Here is a 20,909-nt window from a genome sequence, read left to right on the forward strand (position 1 = left end):
TTATCGAAAGTTCCCTATCTTTTCCATTCAAGTTTTAAAATTGAGAGATAGTTTACATATTTACCTCCATGGTGCACATTTTTCACAGTAAGAAATCTTTTACATAGTTCCATCCTCCTACATTTCTCCACCGATTCCAACTTCAAACGCTTCAGCTCATTCAGGACATCTTGGAACTATTGCCGTTGGAAAAATGTTGACATTTTCCCAATTGTCAAATTTAGAGATATTTGACATATTTACATCCTACATTTCTCCACCAATTCAAACCACTCCAACTTCAAACGCTTCAGCTTGCTCAGGACAAAACTTGGGAGCTATTCCCATTCCCCAAATTTCACAATATTCCAAAATTAAGAGCTATTCAACATATTTACCCCATCAGTCCTCATCTCGCAACAGTTTCAAACCATTTCAAGACTCACAATGTACATTTCAATGAATTGCACAGCATTTCGGTTCAGCATTTCACCGCAATTTGCATTCTCTAATGATCTTTTAATTATTTTAATACAAGGTAAACAACTGCATTCCCAAGCAGATCCCGAACGGGTCCTCGAGCCCGAGTGCTACGGATCGATTCATGATGTCAGGTAAACGAGTGGTGAAGCCTTCCATCTATCTATCTGAAGTGTGACCTTTCACCTCCCACCTCCGGGCGATGGGGGTCACAGCTGGGCCGCGTGTTGAGCGTTTCGTGTCGGATCCAGCAAGTCTCGTCAAACCCTGGACCGACGCCACCCCTAATTGTTATTAGGAATTAAGTCATTATTGTGTATTACGGAAATGTTATGAAACTATTTTAGATATATATTTTTAAAATTATTTTTCCTCAGTATTTTTTTGCAATCACTCAATTGCCCCCCAAACGGGTTAAGATGTATTTATTCATTTTTAAACATTTTAAATTCATTTTTCTCAATAAACCTCGATTATAGTTATTTGGTTGAGTTCAAATAATACAATAAAAACATTTAAAAAAAAAAAAAAAAAAAACATTAAAATGTATTTAATTAAATTGACTTGTTTACATTAATTATAAATAATATAAATTAAAAATGGAAAAGTAATTTATTATTACAAAATATTATATATTCACAGTAGATGACACATTTGTTGTTCTTATTGTTACTTCATTCACAAATGAGCAGGCCTGTCTGTCAGTTAAGAATTTTTGGTTTTCTTGAGCACAAAAGTGAGCCCACCCCTTTTATCAGCAAATGACCACACTCCCACAAGTATTTGTTTCATCGCTCCAACCATAAAAGACGTGAAAACCAAAACCCCAAAAATGTTTCTCGCGGACCGTCGAACGAGCTTCCAGACGTCGACGCCAGGTGAACTTTTCAGATCTGCCGATCGCATTCCCTCCAGCGCTTCCCGAAAGTAATACGTTCACCCGGGATAACGTTTAGATCATCTAAAAATGGGAAAACGTTTGTTTTTTATTGCATGAAGGAAATGATCATGCTAAACTGAAAACATTCTTTAAAAAGTTAATGACGTCCGACGAGAGAGCTTTTTCAAACATATATTAATATCCAATATTAGCTCTTTATTACGCATTTAATAATTCCCCACCAGTGTTTTTAAACAATGTCAACCAAAAGAGTTTTGTTTTTTTAACATTTAATAATGTCCCACATGAACACATTTTGAAAGTTATGTCTGACATGAGTTTAAAAAGAAAAAAGAAAACAAAATGTAATAATGTCCCGCATGAGCTTTTTAAAAACGTTTAATAACACCCCAGTCGGATGCAGCAGGAAGCACATACTCTAAGTGCAGAAATATGTTGTTATTGTCAGGTCTTAAGTGAAATTAATATTCCTTTTGTCCGCTGCCTCTCCCTGAGGGAGAGGATAAAACTTGTTTCCTTTCCCGAGGACGAGGGCGGCCGACCGCTAACTCGCGGCAGCCCTCGTCCTCGGCCCCCTCCTGTCCCGGCGGCGCGCGGCCCCTCGGGGGATTGCAGACGTAAACACGGCTGACAAATGGGCTCAGGTATCGGGTGTCGGGCGAGGATGATTTATAAGCTGGCCAAACAATGGAGGACGTCGCAAAAAGCTCGGAGCGCCTGTTTCTGCGTGGCTTTAGCTCCAGTCCGAATCATTTCCCGTTAATTCCTCCCGGTTTTGTCATCCATGTGGTGCGGATTAGGAGGGCGGTGGGTGGTGGCGTGGCGTTTGGGGGCCCGGGTGGGTGTGTTTTGGTAAGCTGATTGAAGACAGACGGCCACAAGAGGACTTCTTCTTCTTCTTCGGCTTGTCAAGTGAAGGAAGTCCATGCCGGTGGGGGTCAGGTGGAGCTCGGCGCTGGGGATGGAGCAGGCCAGCGCCGTCGTCCCGTCTCACACAATCCGAAGCATGCGCCCGTGGTGCTCACGCGCACGCCTCGCTGAGCTAAACGGGCACTGACACATTGACGTTACGACCACTTGTGTCTGTGTAGATCAGTGAGTCCCAACCGAACGTTAGTGTGACGTGAGCGCTCTTCAGGTGTGCCGTGGGAAATGATCAAATTTTGGGTAATTGCGCCTAAAGAAAATTGTCATTTTCAAGAAATTATCTTTGTTCATCTGTTTATGCCAGTGAAACATTAGTGACAGACAGAACAACAAAAATGCTCTTCTATTAGATGGCATGAGGTACATGCAGTAATTACTGTGCCCACGTTTTGCGAAACGTTTGTTTGTTGGTGTGCCGTGAGATTTTTCAACAGTAAAATATGTGCCTTGGCTGCATAAAGGTTGGAAATCACTGGTGTCGATTCTCAATCATCCAGGTCATGGTCATTGCACTCGTCTGCCTATAATAATTTCCTGACATCTCTCCTCCCAAAGATGGCCTCACTCAACGAGAAAAGTGGCCCTAACGAGCTGTTTTGCCACAAATCAAGCGAACGACTGATTTGCATGCAGAACGGTTGTTTCACTAACCTTTGCGGACTTCTTAGGACAGTTTGTTGTAGTTAATAGGATTACGCTTACATTTATCGATAAAAAGGAAGGGGGATTACCTTGACCACCTTTTTGCCAGTCCCCATTTTACTGCAGCAGTCTGTTTCTGGAACCCGAAATCTAAACTTGGCTGGAGGATTTTGTTTTTTGCTACACTTTGTTGCAGCCGCTATCCATTTTCTTGCCATCTCCAGTTAGCACTTCTTTAACACTGTTTTCCTGCTGCCCTCAGTCTCCGCTTTGCTGCAGGAGGTAGTTGCCCAAAGGCCTAATCTTATACAAACTGAATCTTGTTATAGGCTTTGATATGGTCAATTTGCATCACCGTGTCAAAGGGGCTACACGATCTAGTCGTGGTGTTTTTTTTAGTTTTTTTTTTAGACATTGCAAACTATAATAATCAACATGTTGTTCAGTAATTCCTCTCTGACAGTGTATTGGATGTCATTAGATGGCCCCGTGAGAACATTGTGACACAAGCCTTTCTGTGTGCGTATATGCGACCCCGCCGCACACTTGTGTGTGTGTGCGTGCGTGGGTTCATTGGCATTCTGATATGCGTGTTGTTCTGTTGGAGCCAGAAGAATATGGCTCAGTGTGGCGGCCAGTGCTGTCCGTCTTCTTCTGAAAGCCGGCCCGCACGGCTCGCGGTCCTCAAGTCCGGCCTTGTTCCCCCCCTAGCCTGTTTGTTCAGCTGGCCCACCAGCAGGGACACCAGAGACACCCCCCCACCCCAAGCTACTCCACCTTCCGCCGCCCTCTCCACCTCGGAAACCTCCTTCGCCCCGCCGCCCCCCCCTCTCGGGTCAACAACCTCCTGACCCTTTCACCCGGGGATTTGAGGGGGTTATTTGCTCCAAGGCCATCGCTTGAGAAGGGTGTTTTGTTCGGGCCTCATTTGGGCCGCAGCCTCGGCTCAGGCCCTTGTCATCAGTGCCATTGATCTGCACCAAATGAACTGATTAGGGGGGCCTGCGGTTTGTCCCGTCGCACGGGGGCTTAGCTCGGCATGACGAGGAGGGGGCCGACGGGGATGAAGGACGCGGGTCAAGGGGTCACGCCGCGCCGACACAGTCGGGCATTCACCACCGGAGGATGCGACACGAAATTAGCGCTCATTGGATTTGGGAATGGGATCAAGTATGTTCGATTGTGTTCGTCGTGGTGGGCGCCGCACTCCTTTCTAGTCATGTCCGGTTTCGATTGTTGAGAATTTTGTCAATCGCGTTTGATTTGTATGTTTGTATTGATAAAGTTTATGTTGTGTTGTGAAAGCCAGAGGCAAATAAGTCACTCGTTGGCAGCCTAAACGGGTTGCAAAATAAAAGCAAACGGATGGTATAAACAATAAAATTCATACAATATGAGAGGAACTGATTTCAAGTTCATATGGACAAAGATTATGTTGTGTCATGACAACCAGAGGCAAGTCATTTACTTATTGGCCGCTTAAACAGGCAGCAGAGCCAATGCCAATTGGGAGCATAAACAATTCCTACATTATGTACTGTTAATTAAAGAGGAAACTGATTACACTGACAAAAGTTCACATAAACAAAGGTTATTCAGTGTTGTGACGACCAGAGAAAGGTTTGTCACTATTTGGCCGCCGAAACGGACTGCGGAATAAATACAAATGGCAAGCATAAACAGTAAAATTCCAACAATATGTACTGTTAAAAGAGAGGAAACTGATAAAACAGACTTTAATTCAAATCCACAAAGGATTTGTTGCGTAGTGACAACCAGAGGCAAGTCAGTGACTAGTTGACTGCTGAGACGGGCTCTCCCCCAAAAAATGCAAATGGCCAGTATACGCAGTCAAGTTGAAAAACACTAAAATGGTTAAATTGACTAAAGCGCCTATGAACAAAGGTTATGCTGTGTTGTGGCTAACAGAGCCAAGTTAGTCCGTGGTCGGCCGCCTAAACAGGCTGCAGACTGAATGCAAATTAGAAGTATAAACAGGGAAAATCTTACAATACGTACTGCTAAAATCAGGAACCTGATTACACAGATTAAAGTTCATATCCACAAATAATACTGTATGTTGTTCAGTGGCTAAATGGGCTGCGGAATAAAATCCAAGCAGCAAGTAAAAGTGCATGTTTCCTAACAACAATATTTAATGCTGACGCGGATAAAGGAAAGCAAAGTTTGGTGCGGGACCATTTTGAGCAGCTAGTTTCGCCGCAAGTTGAAACATGTGCTGCACCCTATTTATCAGACAAGGGGGGCCTTTTAATTGCAGCCTGAGCGTAATCTAAGACTCCCCTTACCCTCCTGTATGCACGGCAAATCCACCCCCCTTCTAGGTATTCAGGGATTAAGGAGCTCAACGGGCTGCAAATAACACACAAGACATTCAACGCTGGTCAGGAAGCCATCAATAATATTAGCGAGATGGGCTGCATTCATTTGGGCTACTTGAGATTTTTCACTTGGTCACCCGAGTAGCCTGATCCAGAATCTGCAAATATCTGCGTTGCTTCCAATTTCTGACGGCTTTAAGTGACGATGCGGACAACTGCCTAGCTTTATCCAGAGACAGCGTTTATGTGTTAAATCAAGACTTTTCACAGATTTAAATGACTACGTTGAAGGCCTCATAGATTTACCCCATTCATCTGTGTTAGTTTACATTTTCATTTTACTATGCGGAGAACCACATCTTTATGTGTGTACCAGGTCTAACATGCATATTTTTGGAACGTGGGAGGAAGCCGAAGTACCTGGAGCAAATGTGACCTCCACACAGGAAAGCCAGAACCAAGATACAAACCCCAAACTTCTGAACTTGTTCTTCTTCTTGTTTCTATTTGTCCATTTGTGATAAACAGCCAGATCAGACGCGAGGCTTTGGCTGTGTCAACACAGAATCACACTGACACCGTCCACCCGTCAGACGCGCCCTTTCTGCTCCGTCCAGATTGGATTCTTTTTTTTTTTTTGTTTGTTTTTTTTTTTCCCCAGCGTGGCTTGCATCATTTCAAATGACCACCGATGACAACATCTCCATAGAGCTGAAATGGATGCGCTTGGAGCCGCCAAGACACCGCACGCCCATTCTTCCTCGCTCTGGTATTTAAAGGTGAATCAGATGTCTTTTAAGGTGACATATTAGGAAAAATTTAGTTTTTAATGTTTGCATACAAGCAGTTTGGTGTCCGGAGGGCCTGCACAGGCATGAAATGTGAAATTAAACCGGTGATTCCCAACCACTGCTGGAAATGATCCAATTCCACTCAATTGGCCTGAAAACTTTAATGTACGACAAATGTATCTTTCTACATCTATCTATCTATGCCAGCGATGTATAGTGACCGGCAGAAAGAATAAATGCTTGGTTGAATTAGTCACATGTATACATGCCTCAGTAGGTGCTGCTGTTTTGGTTAACAACTGTGGGATCAGCGGTTTGCTGAGGTATATATATTTTTGGGTAGGTGCGGCTGTTTCGGTTAGCTATGGCATGCAAGTGCGAATCAGCAGTTAAAACTGTCGATGCCAACTCTTAGCAACGTCCTTTGCGTCTACGCCATGATTAAAGGTATGTAAGACTTAGTGGGAAGTGAATTTTAACAGGGCTTCAATTTTAAGGGGAGCTTTCTGGTTTGTGGATTAAGTCTTGAAACGGCGAAACTAAAAGCCAGAGAAATTGGATGAGTCTCAGAAGAGTCGCAACATATGGCGAAGGCAACCGTCCCACTCGCTTCCCACGCTCGCTATCGATGACATCACCCGAGCGAGCGTCATTGAAGACATTGACTCCGTCAATTTTTGGCGATCCGACGAATGACGGCCGAGAGATCGGCGAGAGCGGGAGGGAGAGCCGGAGAGTTGCGGCTTGGCTGAACTCGCCGTGAACCCCGGACAGATTTATTTTCTCCGGGGCCCGCCGCTCGCTCGGAGGGGCCCGGATTTACACGCCTCGCCCGGCGCAGCTGGGAAGCGGAGCTGACGACGGGAGAGTTAAAGGGGGTGGTGCAGGGTGGGATAAAAGATAGTTTAGTTTCGGGAGTGAACCAGCCCCAAGGTTTTTAATTGAAATGCCTCCTTTTGGCTAACAGAGTGCTGCAGAAAAATGGAGTCTGAAGGACACAAGAAAACGGAACGCAGCAAGCAAGGACGATAAATCACACCAACAAACAACATAAATGAGATGGCACAAAAAAGGGAAGCGGAAAGTGAGGGCAGCAAAAAACAAAACAAAACAGAGTATCAAGGCTGGTGGTAGCATAAAAAGGGAGCGCTGCAGCGACATGGAGACTGAGGGCAACAATAAAACAAAGCACTGCAGCGATAAAGACTGAGGGCAGCAAGAAAGTGTAGCATGGTGCTAAACTGGGATTCTTTTTTTAGTTTTTCATATTATTTTCCTAGTTTTGTCATTGAAAGGTGGAGGCTCGAATATACCGTGTTCCGTGTGAATGCTTGTCACGCAACGTTAAAAATACCTCAGCACAACATCAGTGATTCAGCAAGTGCGTACTACCAAAACGCTCCCCCCCCACCCCCCGCCACCCCCCCACCCCCGACTGCCTCCTTAATGGCGAGTAAATACCCCATGCGAAAAGAAGAAAAGAAAAAGTGTGTGGGGGGGGGTGGAAGTGGTGCAAAAGAAAAGATGAGGTTGTAGTCAAGTTTTTTGGCTGTATTGTTGGCAGAGGGCCAGATCGGAAGACAATGGAAACCCTGTGAGGATCCAGACTTGTATAGACGCTCACTGGAGCATTGCCTATTGGGAAGGAGGGCCCAGAGAGAGGGAAATGGGGAGGGGTGCGGGGTAAGCGCTGCCTTTTCACCAAAAAAAAGCAGGATGATCAGTCACATTCCATCGAAAATATTGATCTGACAGACGCCATAAAGGGATGTGTACAGGCTCCATACTGTCCCGCTAACCACCCCCCACCACGGTTCCCATCATTCAGGCCTTAAATGATTCCACCAGTGAGCCTCCAGAATCCTGCTAGCACCTGCTCCGACGGGGAGGGGGGGGACGACAATATCTGAAAAAAAATCTGTCAAAGGCCCATCGTAGTGGCCGCGGGTGTTTAGCTTAGCCTAGTTTTCCACTTGTGGAACCACGAAAACCACGCCGCAAATGTAGCACTGATGCCAAGTGGAGACTGAGGGCAGCAAGAAAAATGTAACGCTGCAGTGAAGTTGAGAGGAAGGGCAACAAAAAAACTCAGTGCTGCAGTAAATGAGAACGAGAATAACAAACAACTGAAAAGAACAACGGTCTTGTGCATTTACTTCTATGGAGAGTAATTTTATCCAAGATGAGACTAAGGGGAGGAAGAAATAGGGAGTGCTGCAGTCGAGTGGAGACGAAGGGCAACGAGAAAATGGAGAACAAGACTCGCTAATATCAACAACGGAATAGAACGACAATTCACTATATCAACTGCTGACGAGATGAATTTTGTCAAGATGAGACTGAGGGCAACAAACAACAACAACAGAGATACAAATCGGCAGTCTCGTATTTACTTCTAAGGAGATGAATTGAATCCAAATGAGATTCTGGGCAACTTGAAAAATGGAGCTCTGCAGCAAAGTGGAGACTGAAGGCAAAAAAAACAGCACAGAATTGACTAGCTAACAAACATCATCATCAACAACAAAGATACAGAACGGCAGTCTCATGTATCTACTTCTAAGGAGATGAATTGACTCCAAGATGAGACTGAGGGCAGCAAGACAAAAGGAGCACTGCAGCAAAGTGCAGACTGCGGGTAACAAAACCTGAGGCACTGCAGCAAATGAGAGCAAGATGTGCTATCAAACAAAAACAAAAGCAGCGAATGATTTATGGTGTGAACTGCTTGAGATGAATTGTATCCAAAATGAAACTGAGGGCAGCAAGAACAACGGCGGGCGACAGCAAAGTGGAGACTGAGGGCAACAAGGGCATCTATTTGGCGGGGGTCTATTAGAGTCCGCCAAAAGACAATCTTTTAAAGGCTGATCTCAGATCATCCTCGGGGCTTTGTAATCATAAGGAAACAAACAAAGGATTTGTTTGGCTCCTCCACTTGCCGGGCCCGATGCTTTCATTGGCTGCTCGCTTTCCCCTCGGCCACGTTGCTCGTACAGCGGAAGGCGCAAGAAATATGAGCAGGAAGACGAAGTGCAGCGTCCGGGCGGGCGGGCGGGGGGACGCAAAGGAGACGGCGGCGAGAAAGGCTTTGGGGTTGGAGGACTGAGTCCTGTAAACTTAGGCCACATTGGAACACAACATGTATTTTGACTTGTTTCTTCCATACAAATAGTGTCATATTTTCTTGTTGCCCTCAGTTACTGCAGCACTCCCTTTTACTTGTTGTCCTCAGTGTCCCCTTGGATACAATTCATTCCCTTAAAAGTAAATACATGAGACTGTCTTTCTCCTCCATTGTTGTTGTTTGCTAGTGAGTTTATTTGGGTTACATTTTCTTGTTGTCCGAAGTCTCCACTTTGCTGCAATGCTCCATTTTTCTTGCTGCCCTCAGTCTCATCTCGGATCAAATTAATCTCCTTAGAAGGAAATATATCAGACTGTTGTTGTCTTACAAAGAACATTGCTGTTGTTTGTTAGCGAGTCTCATTCTCCTTTACTGCAGCGCCCTGTTTTGTTGCTGCCCTCAGTCTCCACTTTACTCCAGCACTCCAATTTCTTGTTTCCCATAGTCTTGGATCAAATTAATCTCCTTAGCAGTTCATATAGAGAATTTTACTTCTCTTTGAATACTGATTTGATTTGAAGACTTTATCGCCCGGTCCTCGGAGTGACTGTATTCTTGTGGTAAACGCAGGTTACTAGAGGACACTAGTGTTGCAAGAGGCAAGGAAGTGAAACCAGAGGCCCGACTGATTCTGACTTGAAATTGGCTGTTTGTCTGCCCACTTTCAAATCACTCTATGAAAGAGAACAACTGGATGAAATTATTTTTTCCCTCAAAAATTCTACACACAATAACCCACAATGACAATATAAAAAAATTAAAATAAAAAATGTCATGCCATGACAAAATGTGGAGCGCGGTGAATACTTTCCGGATACACTGTAAATACAGAGTTCAAGGGAGTACACAGCTAAAAAATCGGGGGGAAACACAGCGTTACAGGACTAGCACATCGTTGTGCATCAGAGCAGTTGGGGGACGTGCAACATGCTGCGGACACAAAAAGCTGCATGCCGTGCGACAGGGGGGCATCCCCTATAGCCCTGCCCCCGTGCCTCCGCCGTGCAACGAGCGCGATGTCAGGCGTCTTCGGCGACATGAAAAAGTCCCAAAAGATCCCCCGCGGAGGAGAGCCGACGGTTGGGCTTCTCGTGGCGCTAGAAAAACACCACTGACCTCCAAACCTCAACGTCACACAATAGAAACTCAACTTTCTCAATCGGAACCTCCACCAAAAGCTAACATTTGGCCGGCAGGAATTAATGGATAGTACGTAGATCTGTGCACATGTAATTTACATTCAAGTGCCAAAATTAAGTTGATCACCACTATTTTACTGAAGAAATGATCATTTTTATACTTATTTTTTAGAATGTACAGTATATTTTATGATTATTATTTACTTTTTTACTCAACCTATCTGTGTATAAGAAAGGGCTGGAAGTCACACCAAACTTCATCTGGATCTGAGCCAGAATTTGTATTAATAATAATTAATCATAATAATAAAAATGAAAAAAAATTCAGTTATCTTAAAATTATTAGATTATTATTATTATTTGTTAAATTATTGTATCTTATATTTGTGATAATACATATTTCATTTCAACTGATCTTCATTGTTTCATTTTATTTACTTGAAAGCACATTTTTTTTTTGGAACCAATTTTATCAGATTGCACATATGGGGGCCTTCAGAATCAGTAGTGCTAAATTTAACTGTGTCAGCAATGGGACTGTTTGTTTAACCAATCAAATTTCAAATTCGTCCTCAGAGGGTGAGCATTTTTCCGTCCTCTCATTGGTTACACGTCTGTAGCGAGTGTGACCTATTTTATTGAAGTATTTCATGTTTGTGTCATGTTGTAGGATAAACACTGATTGTGAACTGCGCCAGACGATGTCGCGTTCATGGCACGGTCGGCTGCGCGCTGTTAGACAGCTTTGCTGAAAAGCAGTGCTTCTCAAAATGCGGTACGAGTACCACAAGTGGTACGCAGGCTCCCTGTAGTGGTACGCCAAAGAATCACTTAAATGTTCAAACTGTGCGTCATCATTTTTTTCCCCTGTTGTATTTAACTTTTACGTACAATACAATTTACATACATCACCTTCCCCCTCCCTTCCCTTCCCTGCGAGGGGCTTATCTTTGGGGACGAGGGAGAGAGGAGAATGGGGAAGACGGCCACTTTCATGGCTGACTTGCGAGCCATTAGCCCCCCGTGCGCTCGGGGCCTGTTCTGGCTCCTCAGCGTATTAATCAGCAGTGACAGCGTCGCTGTTTACCAAATCCACCCAGGATTCGGGGCACGGCCGCCCGGCGACGCTCGGCTCCATTAACCCTCTGACCTCTGGCGTTACGGCACCCGGACCGGGGCCCGCGGGCGTAAGCGGAGCAACCGGTAGGACACCTGCCTGATGTAACTGATGCAGAACAAAGTCCCCCAATAGGGAATTCACCCAACTGCATCCAAATTTCAAGCGGGTATTAGGAATCGTACAGACTAGTCGACTAACGACTAGTCAGCAGACAGCGGTCCCTCACCTTTTTTTGCACCACGGACCAGTTTTACGTAAAGACATTTCGATTAAACAACAACAAATTATTAAATATACCACCCACCATTACAATGAATGTAGTTGCTGTTTTTAGTGGGAGTGCTGCGCTTGTTTCTGTTCCACGAGCAAGTCCCATCTCGGGGTAATCTTTTTGTCTTTAAAAAAACTCCAAAGACTTGTCTTATCATGCCGGGTGCTTGGGCTCCATGTGCAGAAGCAGTTTTGATGGATTCATTGCCTCGTTCTTAAATAGACAATTTTATTCCTGAAAATATGAGTTGTTTTTTAATTCTCATATATCTTGAAATGACCACCTTTTCTGGAAAATACGCTCTTTTCTTGAAAATATGAGCCTTTTTTCCCCCTCAAACATATCCAACTTTCCTAAAAATACATATATTTAAAAAATGCAAAAACATGCACCTTTTTTACTAGGAAAATATACAACTTTTTCCTCTAAAATATATTTTTTTTCTCAGACGTGACTTTTTTCCGACGTTTGTCTTGAATTTTTTTCCTCACTGTGAAACTAGTTCGCTTTAGCTCAGAAAGCGTGCGTTGAGGCAACAGTGGAAATGTGAGAAGACGGCTGCACATATGCACAAAGGTCTTGGCCCAGTGTGCTAATAAACCTTAGGTCAAGTCGGTTCGCCGGCTATTGTTGCGGCCAACCTACATTTAACTCGGAGTGACAGATAGATGATGCTTGTTAAAAAAGAAAAAAAAAGCGAAAAGTTTACTTCTGGCTGTTTGAGCTCACTGGACATGTGAGTAAGCGTTAAAATGTTGCATCACAAGCGCACAGCTAGCTGCGTTATCTAATCAACAAAACGGAGTCAATGGTACGCTGTGTGATTTGGTGATAAAGATGTTTGTCATTGATCATGTCTAACATCGGGCTGATGCAACGGGATTAGAAAAAGCGCAGACCTCCGCCAAGGCCTAAACGTAGAAAATACTTTCCCTGTACACCGTATAGTATTATTAGGATTTTTATAGTATGTGTGCTTTTAAGGGCCTCGTGTCTGAAATGAAATAAAATAATTTTAGTCAAACAAAACAAATATTTTCTTATTGAGTTTTAAAATTAAACAATTGGTTAATTAATTTGTTGTAAATAAAACAAAAGATAAGTATAATAAACAAATGTGTTCTTTAATTAAAGAATTGGCAATAATTACAATTAAATTAATTCTAAATAAAGTTAAAAATTAGCTACATATTTTGAAAATTCACTATTTCACACTTTTTAAAATTATTATTATATTTTATATTTTATTATTATTTTCTTGGGAGTTTTCTTTTTTGCAATTAAATGACATGACATTTTTGCATTTGAACTCCGAAAAAGCTTTGAAGTTTGAAAAAGTGGGGTACACTGTTACGTGCATTAGGTTGTTAGCCTAATGGCTTAAACGCAGAAGTCACAAAATTGTGCAAGGCGACGATGAAGTTTCTTCATCATCGTTCTAATTACAAACACAAAGAGTCTTGCGGCAGATGTCAGCTGATTTCTCTGTAGTGTGTTTTTCTTCACACACGCACACATAAACAAAACACGTATACACACACGTACACACACAAGGAGTGTTCATGAGGAGTGACGAAGCGTCACGTCCTCCCGTCGGCAGGCTGCAGACGCCTTGCCCCTCCCGCTTTTCAACCCTGACCTCGATGACATCAGACTGTCATCACCGTCACTTCTGCAAGGTAAACGTTCTGCCCAAAAAAAAAAAACAAAAAAAAAAAACTGAACACCAAGCGCCTTTGTGTCAATGTGGGCTGACTTTTATGACTTTTTTGGTCACTTGTGTGAAAAGCCTGTGTTTTAGTCACTTTCAAGCCAAAACAACACATTTTTGGTCGTATATGATGTTTATGGCTCGATACATTCTTATATTTGCTCCTATTGACAAAATAATTAGGTATTTAGAAATCCCTTACCATGACCTTTAGTTTGAGATATGACTCGATGTGGTTTACTGCGAATTTATTTATGGCCTTGTTTTCAGCTAACCCTAACCTTGGACAAGCTCCTTAAGGTCGACATCAATTTGCACCAAATTCATCCCAGATGTGTTTCTATGTTGCTTCTACAGTTCCACCAAAGTTCAGAGGGAATCGGCTAAATATTGGAGAAAACATAAGCTATTCGGGGTTTTCCGTGTTTGATGTTGCTTTTGCCTTATAGGGCATTTCATGGTCTGCTTTACCCTTAGCTATGTGTTTTTATCATGCAGAGAACGACAAGTGTACATGTTCGTCAGGTTGACCTGTGAAAACCTATAAAGCCAATGTACAAATAACATTTTCCTGTGTGTGGCTCTCTTTGGAAAAAGTGTGGACGCTGGCCCTGCTGCCTTGCCATTTATCCCGCTTCTTAGTCAGCAGTCACACGCTCCGCTTTTCACCTGTGGCCACGGTTGACGTGCTTCCACTTTTCTGCTGAATGTTGAGGAAAAAGCGGGCGCACGAGTGTGGCCATGAAGAGAAATATTTACCCAGAAGCGCCCCCGCCGTTGAACCGCCGTCTATATTTAGCGCAAAAAGTGCTTCGCTCGTCGAGATAACTTGAAAGGACTCCTCAACGGGTGAGATTAAATCCCGCCAGTCGCCGTCTGATGCACATTTATCAGGCATTCGTAATAATACATTTTTGTGCCTGTTCATTGAGCGCGACTGCTAAAAAGGCCACCAAGGGGCCGAATAAAGTTCCTTTTAAGGGTTTGTATACAAATATGTAGAGTTCTGCATCATTTGAAAATATTTTTGGATTATTTTCTAATATTTTGTATACTTTTTTACAGTATTTTGTTGTTATTTCTTTCTTTTTCTGGGGGGCTAATATTTTGCTTCATTTTGTTTTGCCTCTAATGTGTGTGTCATTTTTTGTTCAAATATTTCATTATTTTTACAGAAGGCAGTAAAAAAATCATAACTTAACCAAACAAACGGGTAAAGGGGGGGGGGGACTTTTTTTGAACGTTTACATACAAATACATACATTTTTGTATTTTTAAACAATATTTTCAAGTCAAATATTTTTACCAAGCAGTTTTTATATTTTCTTTCTGAGTAATATTTGCCCCCATTGTTTTGTATTTTTACAGTGAAAGTCAGAAGATATTCTGTAATTTGACCAAACTAACAGTTAAAGAGGACATATGTCATATTGATTTTTTTATTTCTGTATCCAAATATCTTTTCAAAATAGTTTTGGATTGTTATCTAATCTTTTCATATTACTAGATTTGTGTATGTTTTCACATATTTTTGAATATTTTGCCTTTTTTGGCCTCAAATATTTGTGTCTAATTTAAGTACTTTGGCAGTGGAAATCGGACAAATGTATTTTGTTATCTTTTGGGAGCGCTTGTCTTTTTTTTCTTTTTTTTTTTTTCTTTTTCACGATCCAGGAGAGGCTTCCCAGAACTGTCTGATTTCAACAGGGCTGTTTAGAGAGGGTGAAAAGTGAGGGCACACCATCTATAAGCGGTGCAAGGAAATCTTTGAGGAAATATTTCAGGAAAGCTGATTTAGTTTCATAAATAGCGTCTTTTGGGAGCGCTTGCTTTCTTCACCTCCTAACCTCATGTAGTCATTAAAGACACTGGACATCAGCCACAAATTAAACATTTCAACTTTATGGCTTTTTCCACAAATTGAACAAATAGAGAGGAGGGGGCGGGGGTCAGTATTGAGCAAGTCGAGGCTCGCTGCCAGCCGAGCCATCCTCCTCCTCTTCCTCACCCGGGAGAACATCAAGCTGGAAGCCATTGAGGGTGGGCTTAAATGGGGGGGTGGAGCTCCTGAATGGCTACAAATCAAGACCAGAGGAGGCCAAGATCAAGCGTGTGTCATACATTTGTGTTTTTTTTTTTTGTTTTTTTTTAAATTGTGAATCATCGACTATGTTTCCCGAAAGAGACCTAAAGAAGCGGAGGAGGAAATGCAGGAGTGGGGAGGGGAGTTGATACCGTTTCTTCAACCTGCCATGCATTTGTGAAGTCGTTCCTGAAATACTTTTCTGACTTCCACTCACAACAGCAAATCGTAGGGTGCTTACAATATTTTTCAACAAATTCTTTGGACATTTTAAGGTGGCGAGTGAGTCAGGGGTGAATCACCTCCTCAGCACTAAACACTTCACGGCCGTGAGTTATTTGGTGCAAAGGAGAAATAAAGGGGAAGTCGTTTAAAGTCAAAACGGGTGTGTGCCGCAAAACAAAAACATTACATCAGCGGGCATTTAGCACCCAAACAAAAGCACGACATCTCACGGAGAAAAAAATAAAGTCCACTTCAATGTGCGTCAAGAAAATTGCTGAATTTTCTTTTTCGAAGATAAAGTTGTATTTTTCATGAAGTTGTAAGCTTAAGCGAATAATGTCTGACTTTTTTTGTTGTATTTCTTTATGTTAAAGTTGTATTTTTTTAATCTTCCAAAACTTTTTTTCTAGAGAAAGTCAAAAAAATCTATATTATATATTTTTGAAAATGTATTCCGATTTTTAATTTAAAAAAATTCTAGAAGCAAATTTGATTTATTTATTTATTTTATTCTATTTCTTTTTACAATAAATAATATTTGTTTTTATGTTTAATTATAATTTTACGAGAAGAATGAAATGAGAAAAAAAGCATCTCAAACTATTTGGGAGAAGTCTGTTTTTCATCAAATCACACTTTTGATAAATGTATATATTTTTTTAAAAAAGGTTTTCGTCCAGGATATCCCTGTACTTGGCCACATTCATCTTTCCTTGGATTGCAACCGGTCGTCCTGTCCCTGCAGCTGAAAAACACCCCCACGGCATGATGCCGCCACCACCATGCTTCACTGTTGGGACTGTATTGGACAGGTGATGAGCAGTGCCTGGTTTTCTCCACACATACCACTTAGAATTAAGGCCAACAATTTCTATCTTGGTCTCATCAGACCAGAGAATCTTATTTCTCACCATCTTGGAGTCCTTTAGGTGTTTTTTAGCAAACTCCATGGGGGCTTTCATGTGTCTTGCACTGAGGAGAGGCTTCCGTTGGGCCACTCTGCCATAAAGCCCGACTGGTGGAGGGCTGCAGTGATGCTTGACTTTCTAGAACTTTTGCCCATCTCCCGACTGCATCTCTGGAGCTCAGCCACAGCCTCTTTGGTTTCTTCTTGACCTCTCTCGCCAAGGCTCTTCTCCCCCAATTGCTCAATTTGGACGGACGGCCAGCTCTAGGAAGGGTTCTGGTCGTCCCGAACGTCTTCCATTCAAGGATTATGGAGGCCACTGTGCTCTTAGGAACATTAAGAAATGTTTTTGTAACCTTGGCCAGAAACTCAAAAATTTCCAGACTTAAACTCTACGGAGTATGCATGTTACCTGCAAAAGATTAGACTTGAAGGAAGTAACCCCCAAAGGAAGGTATCAATTTCCTTAACAGCTTGTCATCATTCGGCTAGGTAGGCAGGGTACAGATTGGAACACCGAACCTCATAATTGCGAAGCATACATGTTAACCACTACACTACCGTGCTGCCCGTGGCACAAAGAATCCAGCATAAAACAAAGTCTTCCTTGGAGGCTTTGACAGCTTGTGTGTTTTCAATCAAATTGTAGTGCCGCCATGTTACTGAGGCCCCATTGTGTGCCATTACTGCCGCTAGTTGGACACGGTCACACACAGCGATCGCGGCAAGGGGGCATTGTGTAACAGCAACTAACCCCAAAGGAGAACCAGCTAGAATGCAAACGCTAGGAAAACAACGCACCCTACAAGTGGGGATAATTTCCTGTATGGCGGCGCTTAGAGGCTATTTCTGCAGTTTGTTTTTGAGGGGAGATGGCCGGCAGGATGGGAGATTTGCGGACACATAATCCTCCCCGAAAAAAAAAAAAGAAAAGAAAAGAAAAGCGATTTATTTATGAATTCCAGCGCACATGCTCGCCTCCAGAGAGCCAAGCGGCCGGCCGGCCGGCCTGCCAAAAGTCATTGGCTGATGTTTACACGACCGGATTGGCCAATTCCCATGGCGCGGTGGGCCCGCTGTGCTATGTTATTTATACAAGGCCTCGATATGGGAGAACAGAGGGGGTTTATTTTGGGCTATTCCCCCGGGAAAGGATCCCATTTCTCCAAAGCGCCGTGTTTTCCTCCATACGTGCGCCGCTTCAGCTTCGAGCGTCGACGGTTGCCGATGGTGGAACACAGCTGAAACGCACGGGAAGCCCTCAAAGTACAAGTCGCCATCATTCGTTAAGGCGTTCCTGACACGACCAGGTCATTTGGAGATGAGGTCAAAGATAAAATTAGGAAATAAAGATTAAAGATAAAATTACTCATTAAGTCATTCTCAATTATATTAAGAACTATAATTCATTAACCAAATATTTTAATACAAAACTGTTGAACAATTTTACTTTTTTTAAAAATAATGTATTCAATAAAACTAGTAAGAAATGTTAAATGCTTGTTGTTTTTTTATTTTACTAATTTATTAATTACAATAAATGAACCAATTTAATAGAATCAATACAAAAATATATACATATATATATATACATATACATATATACATGTATACATACACATATATACATGTATACATATACACATATATTGTCATGGCCTTGTGTTTCAAGTTGTTTTTCTTTGTGTTGCAGTGTCTGGGTGGGCGTGGACATTGGTGACATACCTGTCATGCATTGTAATCATCAGCCTTTTTAGGGGGCACCGTGACAGTGTGTGGGTGTCGGAATATTCACTAGTTTTTGCCGCCGTTCTGACCGCTGTCCAAATTTAGGCTCACTACGATTATACCACGCGGACCGTTTGTCGTGTCTCCCTGCGTTATCTGTTTTTGATTCTCTCTGGTTGTGAGTTCCTTTAGTTTTGTATGTTTCACCATCACCTGCTCTGCCATTTAATTAAAATTGTTCGGACCTCTGATCTGGAGTCTATTTTTTGGGATCTGCCCTTACGGCATTGCCGTTCATGACAGAATATTCCGACCAGAAATGGATCCCACAAACTCAGACTCTTTTCGCCAAGCCTTGGCAAGTCAGGGACATTTGGTTGGAAGACACGAGACATCGTTACACGAGCTCAGGGAGGCAATTACGGCGTTAACGACCCATCTCAGTACGCTGAGCTCTCGGGTTGATCAGGTGTGTGCACTTGGATTACCTCCGGTTCTGGCAAAAGCACCCGCCACCAACACGGTGGCCGCGGTGCCACCCGCCAGGGAAGCTTGTCTCCCAAATCCACCTTGTTCTGCTGGGGAGCTCGGCGGCTGCGGTCAATTTATTTATCAATGTACCCTAGTATTTGGCCAACAACCGGTCACGTACGCCCAGGATAAGACGAAGGTGGCTTTTATAATGAGTCTACTTACGGGTCAGGCGGCATCGTGGGCGATGGCGGTCAGCAGCGCCAACCCAGCGTTACGTTCCTCCTTCCCGGCATTCGAATCTGAACTGAGGAGAGTTTTTGATCACCCCGTCAAGGGCAAGGAAGCCGGTAGCCGGTTGTTGGACCATTCCCAGGGGGACTTGTCAGTAGCCGAATACTCCATTTCGTTCCGCATCCTGGCAGCAGAGAGTGGATTCGGCGATGTGACGTTAAGCGGCATTTTTCGTCGGGGACTCTGTCCTGCCGTCAAAGATGAGTTGGCGGCCCGGGACGAGACCACTAATTTGGAGGAGTTGATCGGACTAGCCATTAGACTGGACAATCGACTGAGGGAACGGCAGCGCGAGCGGGCGGCGGAACGCCACATTTTTTTTTAGTCCGCTTCCCCGGGACATTCTTTAACCGCCAAGGAAGACGCCACCTGTGATCCCCCATCCACCTCGGCGTCGACGAGGGAGCCGGCCCTGGCCATGAAGGAGCCGATGCAACTCGGCGGGGGGCGACTGACAGAGACGGAACGTCGGAGACGCATGAGAGCGGGGGCGTGTCTGTACTGCGGCCGACCAGGACACAAGATATCCACCTGCATGGCGAGACCTTCACGGGGAAGTGACGCTACGCGTTCCAAGCAGAGCGGCCAGGTGGTGGTGACAGCGCCTCCAGAAAGACCGTCTCATCGTGTGAGTATTTTGATGAAGACTTGGTACCCGGTGAATTGAGAACTGGATTGAACAACAGGAGACTGCAATTGCCGGGCGAAGTATCGGGATTTGGCGGCAGTGTGAAGGTTTCCGCGTTGATTGACTCCGGAGCTGATGAGTGTTTTGTGGACTCCTGTGTGATAGAGACTCTAAATTGTCCACTGTACAGACTTAGCAAACCGAGAAAGGTTCTTGATTTGGATGGGCGTCTCCTGGCGGTTACAACACATATTACGGCTCCTCTGTGTTTAAAGCTCTCTGGTAACCACATTGAATCGCGGCGATTTTTTGTAATGCCCTGTCAATCTGCTCCAGTTATGTTGGGATTAACGTGGTTAAAACTTCATAATCCAGATATCAACTACAGATTGTGAATTGGAGCCTATTTTGTCATTCTCATTGTCTGAAGTCTGCCATGTTGACTACCACCCCCGGTGTTCAAGACGAGCACATCGAATTGGCTAAAGTACCGGCTGAGTATCATGATTTGCAACTTGTCTTCAGTAAGTATCGCGCCCAGTCTTTGCCTCCGCATCGTGCATACGACTGTTCCGTAGAGTTGATTCCCGAGGCTCCACTACCATGTGCGAGGCTGTATCAGATTTCCAAGCCTGAGCAAGAGACATTAAAGAATTATATTTCGACTTCGCTAGCTGCTGGGTTGATTCGTCCCTCATCGTCGCCAGTGGGCGCCGGATTTTTTTTTATCGATAAAAAGGACGGGACCCTGCAACCCTGTGTCGATTTCCGGGGTCTTAACGACATCATGATAAAAAATAAGTATCCTCTCCCGCTGTTGGACTGTTGCAGTCTGCAAAGGTGTTCACAAAATTAGATCTGCGAAATGCCTATCACCTGGTGAGGATGAAGGAGGGAGATGAGTGGAAGCAGTTACAGAGGTTTTTGGGTTTTGCTAATTTTTATAGGCGATTTATACGTGATTACAGCCTTAAAGTGGGACCCCTGACAAGACTCACTTCCAATAAAATACCATTTGTATGGACCCCTAAGGCAGAAGTGACTTTTGATCATATTAAACAATTGTTTGTGAAGGCTCCTGTGTTACATCATCCTAATCCTGACCTTCCTTTTGTTGTCGAGGTGAACGCATCTGATTCAGGT

General features: G+C 43.5%; 1 protein-coding gene across 3 annotated transcripts in view; it reads right to left on the reverse strand.

The window, feature by feature from the left end:
- The window catches only part of plekhh1 (pleckstrin homology domain containing, family H (with MyTH4 domain) member 1), a 91,690-nt gene that overhangs the window by 42,197 nt on the left and 28,584 nt on the right, over positions 1 to 20,909 (reverse strand). Inside the window, exon 1 of one of the 3 annotated variants that reach the window (XM_061795357.1) lies at positions 16,650 to 16,938. The exons of the other annotated variants lie outside the window; for them this stretch is intronic. The gene's annotated coding sequence lies outside the window, so the exon portion shown is untranslated. Of the gene's footprint in view, positions 1 to 16,649; positions 16,939 to 20,909 lie in introns of those variants that run through there. 3 annotated transcript variants of the gene reach the window in all.

This window comes from Phyllopteryx taeniolatus, chromosome 13 (genome assembly GCF_024500385.1).
Source record: "Phyllopteryx taeniolatus isolate TA_2022b chromosome 13, UOR_Ptae_1.2, whole genome shotgun sequence".
Taxonomy (NCBI): domain Eukaryota; kingdom Metazoa; phylum Chordata; class Actinopteri; order Syngnathiformes; family Syngnathidae; genus Phyllopteryx; species Phyllopteryx taeniolatus.